Consider the following 18,201-nt stretch of genomic DNA (forward strand, 5'->3'; position numbering starts at 1 on the left):
GGGGGTCCACGGACCCAGTTTGAAAAACTCTTCACTAGTTCATTGAAACCAGTGTATGTGTATGTGTAAACAAGCCTTAAATAATTCACTAATAAAAAACTTTATTATAGGGGAATTCAGGTTGCCTTGGCAGGGCCTTGTATCCTTCCAGAATGCTGAAATGGGTAGCAGAAAACTGATACCTCTCAGAGCCAGGAAATACACTCACCAAAACAGAAACACAAACCATGGGCGGCAGGGAAAGCTGAGCCTTCCCAAACAGCCAGGATGTGGCCCATCCACACTCCGCCCCTTCTCCCCGTCCGGCTTCTCACTCTGCAGGTGTCCGGCTCTTCCGGGGCTGCCAGCCTGCTGATGCTCTGGGGCCAGGGGAGCTGGGGCTGCTCTGCCCGGCTTCGGAGTCCTGGCACACCGGGGCCGGGAAGGCAGGGGCCTTGCTGCCTAACAGCCCAGTGCTTTGGGGCCAGGAGGGCTGCGGCCACGCTGTCTGGCCTCCTCACACTCCAGGGCCGCGTGGTGCTCCGTGGCCGGGAGGGCTGGTCCCTTGGGCCCTCCCAATGTACTGGTCGACAGCCTGGTGCTTTGGGGCCAGGAGGGCTGTGGCCACACTGCCCAGTGTAATGGCAAAAACAACAGCCAGCAAATTTTCCTACTCCAGCCCTCCCGGCCCCGGAGCACCAGGGGTAGGAAAATTTGCTGGTTGCTGTTTTTGCCATTACATTGGCACTCCAGCTTGGAAAGCCTGGAGCTGCACTGCCGGGCCTCCTGGTTCTCGGGGTCGGGGGGAGGAGGGGGCTAACCTGGGGCAGGGACCAGTGGCCACAATGGAAGGGGGCTGGGGGCACAGGGCAGGGGCCAAGCCCACAATGTGAGCCGGGCTCCATTGAGCACAGAGGGGATGAGGCCTCGGGTGGAAGGGGCAGGGCTGGGTCGGGGGAGAGATGGGGGCTGTCGCAAACACTTGATAAGGTCACACTGGGGATTTTTTATTACTGATGAGCTGAACTGAAATAAAATTATCTTAATTTGAAGCAAGGGTCTTGTGAATTCAAATGGATTTCTTTATTGCGGGGTCAGTCTGTGGGCAGAGAGGCCCTTAGGTTGCTTGGAAATTGCATACAGACCATCCGAGAAAGGGAAAACAACCGCCCAGGAGAGACAAAGAAGGGATGGGTGTCTGGTGCCATTTCCACTCGGGAGTCTTCACCAGAAAAGCACAGGCTAGCAGGGGTTCTCACAATAATTTTTTTGGTGGCCTAAGTGTGTGCAGCCACTCTGGTGGCCACTCTGAAAAATCCCTCTCCGACCTGCAGCCCTTAAGCAATAGCCCACCCTGAGGAAGGTGAGTCAGGAACTCACTGGCCAGCTGCAAAGTCCCAGCCTCCCCATGCCTTGGCCGGGCGGGAGCCGGGCAACTGCCCAGGGGAGTGCCTCAGTGACCGAACCCTGCTGACAAGAGCCTCCTCCAGTGCCATTCACACTGGCCCCACATGTCTCCAGAGGCACATGGAAATGACGAAAAACACACGTACAAGTGTGCCAGAGCTGTGGGCTATGATTGTTTGTCTTACAGAAGCAATTAGAGGTCCCAGCTGAGACTGCGTCCCCAGCGGGCTGGGCGTCATGCACACATCCTAGGAGACAGTCTGCGCTGAAGAGTTTACAGTCTCAACAGGCATGATGGAGAAAGGGTGAGCGAGGAAACAGAGGCACAGAGACCTGCCCAAATTCTTGCACAGCTCAGTAGCAAAGGCAAGACTGGAACCCTGTCCCTTGACGCTCAGTCGACGGCTCTATCCACCAGGTAACCCTGCCTCTCACGTATTGCTGGTCTAGCATATGTGCACCTGCTTCACATTCTCCAGTGAGGCTGGGTGAGCGGCCCCATAATTCTGCCAGCTCCTGAGCAGGGACAAGGGACTGGCTTTCCCGTTGATGAACACAGACCGTGCCTCTCGCCACAGACACTTCGCGGCAGGTCTGAAGGGTTGAATAAGAACCACTGGAAGGAGCTGTGCACAGTTGAACTGATGGGCAGGGAGGCTAAACTCTTCCACCACTTTCACTTGCAAACGTAATTTTAGAAACATATTTGTAATCCCCTTGGGCTTAGAGAAGCCCCTTTAACACCTGCCTCAGGCAGAGGAAGGGCTGGGTGTTCCAGAGGGAGGAGGGTGGAGAGAGGGAGAGGACAGGGGCGTAGGCGCCGACTCCGTGGGTGCTGCGGGGCTGGAGCACCCATGGAGAAAAATTAGTGGGTGCACCCATGGGCAGCCAAGCCCCAGTGGCAGGCGGTGGGCTACAGGACCCTGTATATCAACCACAGTTACCCTGTGAGTGCAAGACATGAGGCCAGACATTAGCGTGAGGAGGATCAGCTATTGTTTGGCCCCAGGGGTGCACAAGAGAGTTGTAATAAACACAACATATTCATATCACCCAACTTTTTAGGCGTGTTTGTGTATTTTATTAACCCCGTAAATGTAACCCATGAATGCTACCCCAGACTCCAAAGAGTCACAACACTCTTCGAGACAATCTGAGTATTTGTGTGGATTTTAGAGCCCTTAGAAAAAACAGTCAACTAGAATAAACCTTCACCAGAGCATAGCTACTGCCCCACTGTAATGAGATAAATCAGGTGTCATCTCACAATGAATCTTTGATCCACTTATGACCCTATTGAAGACATCAAAGTATCACAACAAGTTACTGACCTGCCACCTGTAGTTCCAATAAAGCGTCTTCATAAGCCACTCTAGACTGAAAAAAACACTTGTACTGTCCATCGTCGGAGGGTCGGATATCGCGTATTCTCAGGGAAACACTCCCATCCGTGATGTGGTCTTTTCAGAGCTCAGTCCTTCCTTGATATTCTGGCATCTGCTCCCCACACTGATCCTGCCCATCGTGGTACAGATGCACAACTGCAGAGTACGGGGACCTGAACCATCTCACCTCCATGCTCTGAGCATCCATCCTGGGGGAAAGGTGGCAGGGCTGGTACTTCTCTGGAGCTGTTATCTGTCCCACAAGAAATTACGCCCCATCATTTGTATATCCTGCAGGAGATGGGGTAACCCTCCCCCACGGAGTAGATTACAGTCCGGAGCCCACAAAGATACATATAGAACGGATCGATACTGTGAAGTTCCACTCCGTATGCTTTATGAAAATAGGCTTATGAATCTGAAAATGACATAGCTGGAATGTGCTTTATGCAAAAGGTCTCTTGTAACATATCACTGAAAAAGTTATAATGTGCTGCATTTGATTTTCCTATTTGTATGCATCTATCGTTCTTATAGAAATATGAGGTATGAACTTGTATTACTGGTGTAGTCAGACCAGGTGAGGGCAGTCAATGGGGCATCAGGAACTTGGTGACTGCCATTGACAGGACAATTGGCTGTAAATGGCCTGGTTTACCTTAAAGCCTTCCTGTGTATGGGTCAGGCAACCTAGGAAGAATGGAGACTGGGGTCTTACACAGACATGTGACCATGTCACCTGATACTGAAATCCATCTTGAAGCGGGTACTTTTCCAGAGTGGGGGTGGGATTCCAAACAAGGGTTTCCCCGCCTTAGGGAAATTCTATATAAGGCGGGGGAAGTAAACAATGAGGGTCTTCATCTGGCTTAAGAGATGGCCTCCCCACCCCAAGGAGATACCTGAAAGTATCTGGAAACAAAAGAACTGTGACTACAGGGGTGGGAGAGAACAGGCTGGACCCAGGTCAGAAAAGGCAACTGACCTGGGAAGCATTTTACTTGAAATAACATCGAGGGTGAGAAGTTATCATCTGTAACTGATTTCTTAGTGTATTAAGCTGAGCCGTGCGTGTTTTGGTTTATCTTGCATTATGATTTACTTTGTTCTGTCTGTTATTACTTAAAACCACTTAAATCCTACTTTTTATACTTAATAAAATCGTTTTTGTTTATTAATAAACCCAGTGCAAGTAATTGTTACCTGGGGGAAAAACAGTTGTGCACGTCTCTCTTTCAGTGATATAGAGGGTGAACATTTTATGAGTTTACCCTGTATAAGCTTTATACAGAGTAAAATGGATTTATTTGGGGTTCAGGCTCCCAGAAAGGCTGAACACTGGGCGCTGGGAAAGTCCCTGTTAACTGAGAAGCCCCACGGCTGAGTGAATCTCAGTTTCTGTGAACTGCAGAGGGGCGTGGCCCAACCTCTGAGTCTGGGCTGGAGCTGAATTAGAGTGTCTGGCTCAGCAAGACAAGAGTGGAGGGGCACCCGTTCTGGCAGGAGGGTTGTTCTCTGTGGTACCCCAGAGCATCAAGTGACAGTCTCCAGGGGGTCTCTGTGACCGAACCCATCACAGATACTATCTAGGGAGAGGGTGCAGAATAGACAGAATATTCATGATGTTAATTTGATAGTCCCCAAATACGGCATGTGGTTGCCATATCTGTCACCCAGAGTTCACAGGTGAATGTTATACACTGTCCCTATCATCGCTGAACAGGGCTGAACACTTCTCACAAGCACCTTGGGTATAATGGGTAATGGGGAGGGGGGGCTGGTTCTCTGACACACCAAGGACTTTTCATGCTGCTCCAGTGCAGTGCCCTCCCTGACTGCTGTAAGGATGGTGTAAGGGCCAGCAGGATGTGAAAAGAGATCATTGCCACTGTGCAGGTAAAGTCAGAAGTCAGATAATGAAGAGGGAGAAGGAGGCAGATAGAAAAGTGCAGGGGGCAGAGAACCAGCCATTGTGGAACTGAACAGAAAGGGGGGGGTCTCTGGGCAGAGACTCAGCATCCAGAGCGACAAAGAGAGCTGGTTAAATTAGCAGAATGGAAACCACAGCAGGAGGGAACCAAAATGTCTGTGTAGCTGTGGGGGCAGCCCCGGGGGTGCCATGGGATATGATAAGACTTTCACTGAGGGCACAGAATGAAGAAGGCCTCACTCTCACCCCTAGACGGCTGTGCCTAGTGCAGTGTGAATGACTTGTGGGTTTTAATTTCATAACTGGGGAGTTGGGAAGTCATGATTTGTTTGTGGCTGAAGAGTCTGATCTGTGACTTACATGGTCCAGCGGTGTAGTGTAGCGGAATTGTGTAGTGTCCCTTTAAATAGTTTGTGAGCCCAGTAACGGCGCTCACCATGTTCTATGTCTTAGAAGCCTCCAGTCAGAGCAGCAGTGTGTGTATAACTAGGCCTGACTAGATTGTGTATAGATAAACACCATCACTAGGACCCAGCTGTGCTCTGTGGTTTATGGTCGTTGTGTAAAGAGCAAAAGACCAGGGCTGGATTTAGGGGCAGGCGACCCAGCCAACCACCTGGAGTGCCAGGATTGGTGGGCGCCAGGCTCGGGGGGTGCCAGGCTTGGGGTCCTGTGTCTGTTAGTGACAAAAGGGAAAACAGAATGTTTGAAGTGAAATGTTTCAAGTATAGATGTTAGTACATTCCAGTTATTCCTACAATTAAAAATTTTCTTTGAGGAAACTTTTTTTTTTTTTGCTTATATAGGCATGAATAGATACAGATGTACAGATCCTAGCATGCCCATTTATTGTCTTATATGACAGGGATAAATCATGCATGCAAATCGTGCATCAAAGCCATGAAATGGGCTACAAATACAATAAAAGAAAAGTATTCAAAAATTTAACAAATGGAAGGGGGGGGCAATAAAGAAACGCTCCTCGCCGAGGGCACCATTTGGTCTAGGGCTGGCCCTGCAAAAAGCAGACGTGGTTTACGAGACAAGGCAGGGAAGCGAGGTGGATGGTGATGACCAGCAAGAGAACATCAGCAAACCCAGCGAGGAGCCCAGAGCTCCTACCTGACACCAGACTGTGAACCTGTAGAGCGAGGCAGAGAGCGACGTAGCTGGGCAGAGCGGAGCTCACTGTGGAGCCGGGAGAGAACGAGGGAACCTTCCCCATCATCGTAGCTGGGTCTGGGGAACAGGAGAAATAACCAACCAGATGGTGAGTGAGTGGGACGCGGTGACAGCGACACAGGGCAGTGGGGAGGAGGTAACAAGCACCAGAAGGGAAGGGATTTCCCCCACAGGTCTCGCCTGCCTGGCTCCGAGCAGGGTCAGATGTCACTGGGCCAGCAGCCGGTCCATACCACACTCACACCATGGCTGCACCTGTGGAGATGTCTGGTGTAATTTAGATTGCAATAGGACATCTACACTGAACACATCACCGGCCACTGACAGTGCCAGGGGGCATGAGGTGGAGCGACATGGTGCATCAACTATGAGAGAGGGACCGAGAGACTTTGTCCGTTGGACCATATGAACTGGAGCCATAAACTCACTGAACGTTAAATCTCATCAAATGAGGGTCAATCCATCCTCATCATCGTATTCACTCACTATACTCCACACCTGAACATAGCCATTATATGAACAACATGCCCTCATATCTCAATGTCTGTCCTTTGACCCGTTAACCTTTTACCCCCAGTCGGGGATATTGCAGATTATGTATTCCTTAGCCACCCGATCTTAAACCGAACTTCGCAGCCCTTGATAATCTGTACGTTATTCCCTGATAACCTGAAACTTCTGTGCTTAAATTCTGTACTGTTCACTTTTTTAAAAAACATCATCTTAATAAAAATTTTAAATCTGTAAACTCTCCAGGGCAAGGATGGTTCCTCACTACTGGTGTGTCCAGGGCACAGCACAATGGGGCCCGCATCTTGGTTGGGCCATTTAGGAGTTACTGTAATATAAATAAATAAATAAGAAAGGAGGTATTAAGGAGAGCAAGTGAGTGCACGCAATGCCTCTGAGCGTGGTACAAGCACCGGCCTATGGCCAGGACTCAGGGTGGTGCTCCGGGGCAGGGGGTGGCTGGGGTGTCCTGGGACTGGGGGGCCAGTGGCTATGGTGGGGGGGCACCGGCAGGGAGGGGGGCGGGGACTTGGGCAGAATGGGAGAGGCCCGGGGCTAGGGTCCTGCAACGGGCAGGTCACGTGCTGCCCATAGGTGAGGGCTCTCGGAGGATCTCCCAAAGAGCAAATCAGCCCCCGGCCCCAGTGATTTTACATGTCAGTGACCCACCCAACATCTCCAGTGCTGGTGCAATGTCAGGGTTGAATTAGGATCAAGGTCACCACATCTCTGTGGCCCCTCAGCTCCGCAACGTTTAAACAATTCTAAAGTGAGATTCCCAGAGGCGGTCTGGTCTGTGCTCCTGTCTCTGAGAGCCGGTAACACGGCTTCGGTGCCTATGCCTGTCGGGTCCTTAGGCTTCCTAGGTGTGTCTGCAATCTGCGGGTACCGGGCGTAGGCGTGCCCAAGTGACTGCATACGCTGGGCATCACCTCTGGCTGGTTGGGGGCTCACGGGAGGGCTCGTGGATCTCTTTTTGGAGTCTTTTTCCTACGTTCACCCTCTGGAGGGAGAAGGCTGGGGCGCTGGCACGCATGGCCAAGGAGACTTGGGACCAGGTCAGCCGCCTCTTGGATGGCTTCCTCCATAAGGAGAAGTTTCAATTTTAGTTCCTGGTATTTTCAGGATCTGTGTGAAGGGGTGTACGACCCCTCGTTAGGCCACCAGGGACAGACCAGTCGCTGCAGGCCTCAGAAGGCCACGTCCCCTCAGCCTTGCTGCACCCGCTCCCAGTGGAAGCGACAGATAAAAGGAGGCGGCCCAGCCCAGCCTGGGCCGGCTGAGGAGGAGGAAGGACGTGTGTTGCAAGCTCCTGCAGAGAGGCCGGAGGCTCCCCAAGCAGTGGGAACCTGAGACCCGGACTGCACTGTGAGCGGCCAGGCAAGCGCAGAGGTTGACAGGGATGCTGAGCTGCGGCGAGCCGAGAGGTGTATGAGAAGCGCCCTGGGGTAGGAAGAGACCCAGGGAACGTAGTAGGAGCTGATGGTTCATCCCTTAACGTGCAATTCCCTGGCTTCATCGGGCCCTGGGTCGGCACCCGGTGGAGCTGGATGGGCCCGGCTGACCCTGCCACTCCCCCACTTCCCGCTAGGTTTGGCTACTATTTGTTCTGCCCGGCCCAGAGGGCCAGAACCCCAACGGTGGTTGCCTCCTCCAGCCAGGATGCTCAGGGGCCACAGACTGTTTGTTTGTTTGTTTGTTTTGCCCCCCCGGGGGCGATGAACTGACTATTTGTTCTGCCCAGCCCAGAAGGTCAGGAACCCGAACTGTTACTGTCGGCCACGGGCAGGAGGCTCGGAGGCTACAGACTGCTTGTTCTACCCTGCCTGCGGGCTGATATTTGCTCAGCCCTGCCAGGGATCCTGAGACCCCACGGTTGCAATTATTTGATCCCACAGGGAGTCCAGACACGTGTGTGACGGCATGGGGGGCGGGTGGAACCTGCGCTTGGGGACGCTAGCCCCTGGCCTGGCCCATCCCTTCTGGCTCAGGCTCTTCCCCTCCCACCAGAGCCCAGAGCCCCACCCTGCACGGCCACCACCACCTTCCCCCACCCCCGGGCTGCCTGAGTGCCCCCAGCCCCAGAGAGCCAGGCGGGTGGCGCAGCCCTGCTCCCGCAGCCCCGGAGCACCAGGCAGTGGGGTGGGTGGCGTGGCCCCCCTACCCCAGTCCCAGAGCACGGGCAGTTGGGCAGGCAACATGGTCCCCCTCCTCCAGCCCCGGAGCACCAGGTGGGCACCTCCCCTTAGCCCCAGAGCACCCCCTCAGCCCCGGAGTGCCGGGTGGGAGGGCAGGCAGCATGCCCCCCCACCAGCACCAGAGCACAGGCCGGGCCCCACTAGCCCCAGCCTGGGGCCCTGGCCATGGGGGGAAGAGCCCCCCACAGCACAGCACCAGGAAGCAGGAAGAGGCCTGGGGGTGGAGCGTCAGTGGGGCCATGCAAGGCTGTTTGGGGAGGCTCAGCCTTTCCCGGCCTTCGATACCCACTACCTCTGTGTGAGGAAGTGTGCGACCTTCACACTGGATCTATGAGCGTGGCCCCCTTTAACAAACAGCCCCCGCCCATCACAATCTGACGTTCAGTTGGTGAGAGAAACCCACTAAAACGTGAGTCTACAATTCCCTGGTCCTCTTTGCTCCTAGACTTAGGGCTAGGTTCAGAAAGATTTAGGCGCTTTTCGTCAGTAAAACTTTCGTTGGCCCAGGGTGTGTTTTTTTCAAACTCTTGACCGACACAAAAGTTGTACTGATAAAAGTGAAGCGTAAACACAACCCTGGAATGTGACTCACAAAAGCCAGCACGCTACGCATGGACCTGCCTATGCTGACAATGGGAGGTGCCAGCCACAGCCAGGAACCCTCTTTGGAGATACCCGCATCTGCTGGGTTTGCAAGAAGCCAGGGGAAACGACATGTCCCTCCCACCTTTGTAGCCCCCTGGTTAGAGCACTCACCTGGGACGTGAGCGACCCAGGTGACAGCCCCCCTCTGCCTGAGGGTGAGAAGGGATTTGGACAGGGATCCGCTCTTTTCAGGAGCGTGCTCTGAGCACTAAGCTATGGGATACTGTGCTGTGAGGCCCCGTCAGTCTGTCCTAGTGAAGCTGTTGCCCTCTGGATAAATAATTAAAGCTGAATTGGAGCAGGGGGACTGGACTCTGGTCTCCCACCTTGTGGATGGGTACGCTAACCACCCTCCGATAGCGTCAGTCTCATGCGTGTGTTTTCTTGTGCTCTCTCCCTCTCCTTCAAAGAGTGATCTGGGCCAGAGCCTGAGAGAGGGAACATAAACATGAGTAGGACCCGCTTGCCGGGGGGTTACAGCACTGACCAGCGTCCAGGCCTGTGTCTCCAGCGCAGCTTTAACTGGAGAGACAGAGAATGCCTCACATCAGCATAGCCCCATGGTTCGAGCACCCTCCTGAGTCACCAGCTGCCCGGGGGGCCTCTTACCATAACCCAGCTGTGGCTCTGAGGCCCCAGCCCCGTCTGGAACCAGGTCGGGGGAAGAGCCGTGCAGACAGCTGTGCGGAGCTTCAGACCCTCCACCTGCCCTGGGCCGGGGATGGAGAATGGGGATATGGGCTGGGGGCTGTTCTCAGGCCCGCCCAGCCTGGGCACACGGGAGGTCTGTGGCTCCCCAGCCCTGCTCCGGCTTCCAGCTTGGCTGGGGGGCAGGGCCTTGAGGGAAAGAAGGGGGGCAGGGGCGGGGCCATGGAGGGAGCAGGAGCTCCTGGCAACTTACAAATGTAGATTTTTTGTTTTGTTCCAGAACTGCACTCAAAAGGAAAACAGTGTAAACGTTTAGCGCCTACAAGGCCACCGGACGTTGAGAAGAGGCGTTCGCAAGGCACTTTTGTAGCCAGCATTGCATGGTAGTTATGTGCCAGGGATGCTAAACATTCGTATGCCCCTGCATGCCTTTGCCACCATTCCAGAGGACATGCTTCCATGCTGATGATACTCGTTAAAAAAAAGTAATGTGTGAATTAAATTGGTGACTCAGCTCCTTGGGGGAGAATTGTCTGTCTCCTGCTCTGTTTTTCCTGCACTCTGCCACAGATTTCATCTCCTAGCCATCTCGGATGATGACCCAACACGTGGTGTTCGTTTTAAGAACACTTTCACTGCAGATCTGACAAAAGGCCAAGAAGGACCAATGTGAGATTTCTAAAGATAGCCATAGGACTTGACCCAAGAGTTAAGAGTCTGAAATTGGACTCCAAAATTTGAGCGGGATGAGGTGTGGCGCATGCTTTCAGAAGTCTGAAAAGAGCAACACGCCAATGTGGAAACGACAAGATCCAAACCACCGAACAAGAAAATCAACCTTCCGCTGGTGACATCTCAATCTGTCATCAACACGGACGCATGACCTCTGGAATGGTGGTTGAAACGCGAAGGGACGTATGATTCTTCAGCACATCTGGGCTGTCAATATGCTGCGATGCCAGCTACAACAGTGCCCTGTGAATGCCTGGTCTCCCTTTTAGGTGACACTGTAAACGAGAAGTGGGCAACATGAGCTCCTGCAAATGTCAACAAACCTGTTTGTCTGAGCGACTGGCTGAACAAGTAGTAGGACTGAGAGGGCTTGTGGCCTTTCAAGTTTTTCATCGTTTTATTTTTGAATGCAGTTATTCCACTTCTGTTACGTGTGAAAAATGCAGATTTTTCTTCCCCATAATTACAGCACTTACTCCTAGACGACATTTGCTGACTGGCTTTAGCAAGAATCATGAAAAATGGGTCTTCTCACAGTTAGCACTGACTGTCAGCCCCTGCCATGTCGTGATACCGTTCAAAGCCCCATACACTGGTTTGAGGAAGGTATTTTAGTGCTTGTAGGCCCGGAATGTATTCAGCTGATTTTTAGAGCCCGTTAGACTTTTGGTATGTTTTTCAAAAGCATCTGTTTAAAATAATGTAGGTCTGGGATCGGGCACCTGACAACACAGATGGGGGCCTAGTGGGTTGTCCAAAACAGGTTAGGCACCAGGGGCTAGCTCCACAAAAATATTGAGGTGGGCTTGGCTGCTACTTTCACTTTAGCTACCTAAATCTGACACTGAGATGCTGCCGATCCTCAACCCCCCCACAGCTACGGCCTAAATGAAAGGGGACTGTTGCCCCCTTACTAACAGTCAGTGGGGGTGTTTTGGTTGGCTAGCTCCCAGTCCTAAAAGGGGGAAGGGTCGATGGGAAACCAGGACCCTGAGACTGATAGTCCCCAGGAACAATGGGGAGAGGCCAACGCTCCAGGTCAGCCTGAATGACAGGGCGGGCAGGCTAATGAGGGAGTCAAGAGGCCAGGGGGGTCCCGTCCTCCGTGTGAGCTGGATTTGCCGGGGTCAGACAGACAGAGTGGGGCCGAGCTAAGGAGAAAGCAGGGGCCCGAGCTGAGCTGGGGAGCGGAGCTGTGCCGATCCAGAGGGACCAGTAAAGCAGCCCAGAGAGAGCAGACCTGTCCTGGGAGCAACCAGAGCCCGAGGGGCCAGAGAAGCAGCCCAGGGAGCGGGAGGCAGAGCAGGAACCATGCAGAGACCGAGTGGTGGGGCTGGGGCGGGAGCCGTCCGGAGCTGGGTGCGGTGAGCAGCTGGGGAGAGCAAGGGGGACCCTGGGAAGCGGGCCCTGCACAGGGAGACGCCTCAGCCCAGAGGCTCTGCAGGCCAGGCTTGGATCGTAACCCTACTGGGCGGGGGCGACACTGGGCAGAAGGGTCCTGCCACTTAGCGCCTGAGAGCGTGTGGCCACCACCAGAGCGAGTGTCCAACCCGCAGCATCCCCGCAGCACGGCCAGGGCCAGAGAAGGGGCCTGGGACTTACAAGGAGCAGACTGTGAACTGCCCTGACGTTCCAGAGACGCTGTTTGTGATGTTCCCTGCCACAGAGCGGGGTGATATGTTTCCTTTCACCTTTCCCATTTTTCCTTATTCTTTTTTAAATTAATTGTTGATTAAATAACTTGCATTTGCTTTAAATTGTATGTACTGGTCAGTGGGTCAGGGAAGCGCCCAGTGCAGAGAGTACCCCAGAGTGGGGACACCCTAGCCCCTGTCCTAGGTGACCACCGCAGGGTTGGGGGTCGAGCCCCCCAGGACTCCTGGGCCCAGCCTTGTTGGGGTTACGAGGACTCTGCCAGACAGGAGAGTGGAAGGGGAGTCCTCGAGGGCAGGGAGCCCACTGGGTAAAGGCAGTGGGAGCGAGGACTCAGATCCTTTCGCTAGTCCACTTCACCGGGGTCGTGCAGAAGCCAGGAAATTTCCCCACAAGAGCGGGACTATTCCCCCGCTTACAGGAAGAAGGAGGTGCCTGAAAGTAGGACCCACAAAACCCAGCGTGCGAGGCATCTCCACACCGACGCTAACCAACAGGAAAGGCCGATGGGAGGGGTGTGCCCTGAGCCCCAGCCCTCTCTGGATCTCAGGTTACGAGGTCTGGCTTGGAGAGAGGTACCTCCCCTGGCTCCCTCCCGCCCAGCTTTCCCCCACCCCCTGCCCTGCCCTGCCCTGCCCCGGCCGTACCTGGTTCCAGCCCGGCCCTGCCGCGGGGTGGGACCAATACTGCTGCCAAGGCCATCCCGAGGGGGGTGCGGGCCCGGGGCAAACCCCCCTCTGCCCCAGGCCCGCCCCACTCCACCCCTTCCCCCAAGACCCTGCCTCCTTCCGCCCCTGAAGCAGCAAGATTAATCCCATACATTGGATTAATTGTGACTTATTTGCCAGATTTGAAAAGAGACCAAAAGGACCTGAGTCTCCTCGCTGTCGATAGCCCCCCGCTTGGCCAACCAGCACTGAGACGCTGAGGGGTGGGCGGCTGAGAGGTCTCACCAGAGGTCCCACAGGACGGCCCAGGTCACCATCAGAGCGGATCGCTCTCAGATCCAGAGCCACCTCTTTGTGAGGACCTCCCGCGATGAGAGCAACCCCCCCCCTTGCCCACCCTCCACACACACACCCCTCCTTGGTAGAGAGAGGGAAACAGGGAAAAAAGAAGCAAGAGAAGAGGAGAAAGGAGGGAGGAAAGAGGAAAAGGGAAACCAAAAAGGATAAACCCCAAGGTCCCCAATGTTTCCAAGCATCAAAGTGCTCGGTAGGAAATCAAATTCTGCCCCCTTAAGCCAGTGTTTTCTGTGCCGAGAATTCTGCCTGCAGCAGGTGCATCAGACCCAACAGGTTCCAAACCTCTCGCAGCCTCCGACCTTGTCCAAGGGAAGTTCGTTTTCTGGCACAATCACTGGTCGGAAAGGAGAGAACTCCACAGAGGCTCCTCCTCATGCTACGACGTGAATCCTAATTCTCTCCCCGTCCTCGAGGGGAGACCTGGCGAAGGAGACGTGCGGCTGCAAAGCCGGGGGGGTCTCAGCGACTGCCCTGGCCCTGCACCTCGGCCCTGCCCCGCTGAAGTCGGGGTCTCTCTGTGAGGTCACCCCCTCCCCACCACCTTTGCCCAATGGGCTGAGGTCCTGCAAAAGGCCTTTGTGATGTCACTGCCCCCCCATCCCTCCCCTCCCAGCTGATGTCCTGCCCCTGCCCAGCCTCTGTGGAGCTTGGAGTTGTTGCCCCCGGATCTCCGCATTCAATGACTGGTGAGTCGGGGGATGGAGCCGGCTATAAATAAAATACCAGTTTTTCATAAATTAGTCGACTTAAGGCCAGAAGGGACCATTGGAGCATCTAATATGACGCCCTGCATCTCCCAGCCCTCCTGTGTATCACAAGAGCTGCTTTTTGATGAAAGCACCTTCCCGAAAGGCATCTAGTCTTCACTGGAAGACATCAAGAGATGGAGAATCCATCACTTCTCTTGGCAGTTTGTTCCAGTGATGAGTCGCCCTCCCTCTTACAAATCTCTGCCTTGTTCTAAGGAGAATTTTTCTGATTTCTACTTCCAGACATTTGTTCTTGTTTTGCCTTTCTTTGCAAGACTAAAGAGCCCTTTAAATACTTGGTGTTTTCTCTCAGCGAAGGCACTTGCAGGCTGCCATCAGCTCACCTCTCCATCTTTTTAAAAACTAAACAGACTGAGTTTTTCAATCCCTCCTTATAAGTCTTCTCCATCCCTCAATGTGGCTCTTTTCTGCACCCTCTCCAGTTTTTTTAACATTATTTTTGAAATGTGGACACCAGAACGGGATGCGGTATTCCAGTGTCAGTCTCACCACTGCTGAATCACCTCCCTTTCCATCCTCTCTTTATTCATGGATGGCATCACGGACTCACAGGACTTGTGCTCTCTCTCAGCCTCGTACAGTCCTTGGGAGGAACCCCCTTCAGTGTGACAGCCCTTCTCGGAGATCCACTCTCTCGAGGGTTAAGCCGTAGGCCCTTCCGCCTCCTGGAACCCCTCTTCTCTGAGCCTTGAGCATGCCTGTCTGCCGTGGGCCCCCTCAGGGAGTCCCCTCACTCTGGACCCCTGGGGCCTCTACTCCCAGAGGGAAGAACGCAACCCCGATCTTGAGATTGCCGTGACTCTCAGCCAGCGTAAAAGAGAGGGGTTTATTGAGCATCTGAACACAGCACAGGAAACTCTCAGGGCCTCAGGCCTAACCTCCCTCAGCACAGTCCATCTAGGTCTCTCCTGCACCCGTGTGGGCTCTGGCTGTTTTCTCTCCCCAGTCCAGAAGCCCCCTCTTTCCAGCTAAGCATCAGATATCACCTTCCCACAAGCCTGTGTCCTTTGTCTTCTGTCCCAGGTGAACAGGCTGCCTGGGTCTCCTCTATCTCAGCCTCTCCTCTCCTCCCTCTTTTCTTTCCCCCAGGCTGGAAGCAGTCACCGGGTCTTCTCTGCTCAGCCCATTGTCCTACTACTGGCCCGACCTGGCTGTGACTTCCAAGCTGGGCCTCCCGCTCACCAGTCGCTGGGGTATCCATTCTCCAGGCCTTTGCCTGAGGGCCCAACTGACAGGCGAGATCACCGCTGGTCCTCTGTAACAACAAACGACCTCTCCCACCAGTGCCACCTCGTTAAACAAACAGCACCCAGGGAAACTGAGTCCCACACGCGGCATGCAAACCATTGAAAAACCAAGAAAATCCCCCCGTCATCACCGATGGCTTTGGCCCTGTTCCCCACAGCATCGCACCGGGAGCGGATGTTGAGCGGCTCGCCCGGTATGACACCTAAATCCTTGACAGAGTCACGGCTTCCTGGAGTACAGTTCCCCCTCGGTGGCCTGCCTGCTCTGTCCTGCTGCCCGCTCCCACTGCGCCAAGAGGGGACCTGGTGACTGGAGCTGCTGTGGTTGTGTGAGAGCGCCGGGCTGAGAGACCAAAGGGCACCTCCGTTCTGGAAGGGAGGGGTCTGGCCGGTAGGCGCAATCGCCCCCGGTTTGGGGCACAGAAGGGGCTGTGGCTGGCAGCAGCTTGAAGCCCGTCCCCCAGCTGCGCTAGGCACTGTTTGAATGAATGCAACGTCCGTGTTACATACAGGCTCCGGGTGCTCGGTCGGAAGCACTGAACTGCCTCAGAGTTCTCTGTTTGCAAGGTCGGTGCCAGGAGATTAGAGAGACAAGGCGGGGAGGGGATCTCTTTCATTCTCCAACTTCTGCTGGGGAGAGACCAGCCTTCGAGCTCCGCAGAGCTCGTCCTCAGGCCCTGGTCTCTCTCCCCAACAGAAGTGGGTCCAATAAACCATATGACCTCCCTGGCCTGGTCTCTCGGTGTTTTCTGCTCCCACGGGCGTGGCTGGGAAGGGCCACAGGGCTCAGCAGGCTCAGGGAGAAACCTCAGCTCCACTGGAGACAGGAGGGGAACAAACCTCACAATCCGTGTGGTCACTGCAGGTCTGTGCAACTGCCCACTCCTCCCTCCGTGGCAGTCTGTGGGGGAGGTCTAGGGTGGCCAGAGGTCCCGATTTTAGAGGGACAGTCCCGATTTTTGGGTCTTTTTCTTATATAGTCTCCTATTACCTCCCACCCCCGTCCCGATTTTTCACACTTGCTGTCTGGTCACCCGAGGGAGGTCTGGCAGCCCCCTCCCCAGCCACAGTCCGTGCGTGCCCAGCAGTCTGTGCATGTCACAGCAGCCCCCTGCTCACTCCCACTTGGAGCCCAGATCGGGGAGGGCTGGGCCTCTGGTTTGTTTGATTCCTGAAGGGTTTTCTCGGCACTAACTGGGACCCCAAGTTTCTCCTAATTTGAGGAAATCCCTGTGAAAACTCACCTTTTCCGGGTGTCTGCTTCACACCCTCCGCCAGAGTCGTTCCCCATTCTTTCTCCAGTTCAGCTGGCAGCAGGTCTCGTGCGAGGGGCGGGGAGAGCTGAGATTTCAGGCTGCTGTGTTATGGCGGGATTGCTGCGATTAACTGGCTGAACGTGCTAATTCTGAGGACGAAACGGGGAAAGGGGCAGAGATCGAGAGTCAGGGAGTGAAATGGAGAAAATACAGGAAGCATTTCTAGCAAGGGTGAAGTGCAATGACCAGAATCCAGAATATTCTCTGCACCCCTTGTCTAACTCTGGGCCCGATTCTCTTCCGCATTGACGGCCCTTTCCCTGTCTCCGGCCGTGTCTGGAGGGCTTTATGCCCTGTCCAGCCCCTTCACACTGCCAGGAAGGGAGAGGTGTGATGGAATCTTAGCCCAAAGAAGAACCAGGCCCTGTGTCACCTTCATCCTGGGTTTCCGATGACCCCGAGAAGTTGGGGGGCCACCGGCGCCTAGAGCATGGCCCTGCCACAGAGGCCCCGCCCCTGGTCATCCTCTTCCCCCGAGGCCCCGCCCACCCACTGTTCACTCCTCTGGCCCCCGAGGTCCCCCTACCTGCCCCTCGCTCTTCTCCGCCTCTTCCCCCAAGACTCCACTCACCCCCTGCTTGCTTCTCTCTGCCCCTTTCCCTGAAGGGGGGCTACCGGGGGGCCATGGGGCCAGGCACCCGTCCCTTTTCTCTGTCTTCGGTGAGCGGGGGGCCGTGGGGTCCTTGGGGAAGGAGGTGGAGCAGGACAGGAAGAGGCACGAGAAGACAGGGCTGCGGGGGAAAAGGCCGAGGGGGGGTGGGGCGCAGGTTTTGGGGGAAGAGGCGGAGGGGGGATGGGAAGAGGCAGAGCAAGAACAGGGCATCGGGCTAAGAGGCAGAGGGGAGCGGGGTGCAGGCGGGGCCCCCACTTCTCTGGAGCTTCGCTTCTGGCCCTCGAAAGATGACCACGGGCCCACGGGCCTCCGGAGTGGAGACCCGCCCCACATCCCCAGCATTTCCCCCCCGCATGGACGGCCTTTTGGGGGAGGCTCAGCCTCCCCTGGCCTCTGATACGGGCTGCCCGTGCTCAGCTCCTTCCACGCGCTGGAGAGGAGCAGCACCCAGGGGTGGGGCTGAGCCGGGGGGCGCTGGGTGAGGGGCAGAGGCCTCGGGAGCTGAGACCGCAGGGACACAGCGTGAGGCACCATCCCAGGCATCCCCATGAAAGGAGCAGAACAGGGTTTCCTTGGGGTGGGGAGCGTATGGAGAGCGTCCCAGGGTCGGTGGAGATGTATTGCCCTGGTGAGCAAGTGTGGCTAAAACACAGGCCTCGCTGTGAGCAGGATTTGAACCTGCGCAGGGAAACCCGATTGGATTTCGAGTCCAACGCCTTAACCTCTCGGCCATCACAGCTGTGAGTGACGTGACCCCCTCAGGCCCGAGAAACTGGTAAATAATCACAGTGCCCAGGCCTGAAGTCATCAGAAACACAGAATTCAAACAGGAAACCTGGCTCCCAAAGCGCAGGGGGATTTGGGGTTCTCATTGCTTAGCCATGTGGTTAAACATGAAACCAACCCCTTCCTGTGGGGCCTGTAATTGTTTAAAGATAGGGACATGGAGACAGGGAGAGGT

At 55.0% G+C, this 18,201-nt stretch overlaps 1 non-coding gene and 1 pseudogene across 1 annotated transcript; both read right to left on the minus strand.

Moving 5' to 3' along the window:
* LOC141996226 (butyrophilin subfamily 1 member A1-like) overlaps positions 1-16,593 on the minus strand; it is a 28,900-nt pseudogene extending 12,307 nt beyond the window's left edge.
* A 1,304-nt stretch (positions 16,594-17,897) lies between these two features.
* Positions 17,898-17,979, minus strand: TRNAS-CGA (transfer RNA serine (anticodon CGA)). Its single transcript has one exon. It is a non-coding gene; the product is annotated as a tRNA-Ser (tRNA).
* Between the last annotated feature and the right edge of the window lie 222 nt (positions 17,980-18,201).

The sequence above is a fragment of the Natator depressus genome, chromosome 11, assembly GCF_965152275.1.
Source record: "Natator depressus isolate rNatDep1 chromosome 11, rNatDep2.hap1, whole genome shotgun sequence".
NCBI lineage: Eukaryota > Metazoa > Chordata > Testudines > Cheloniidae > Natator > Natator depressus.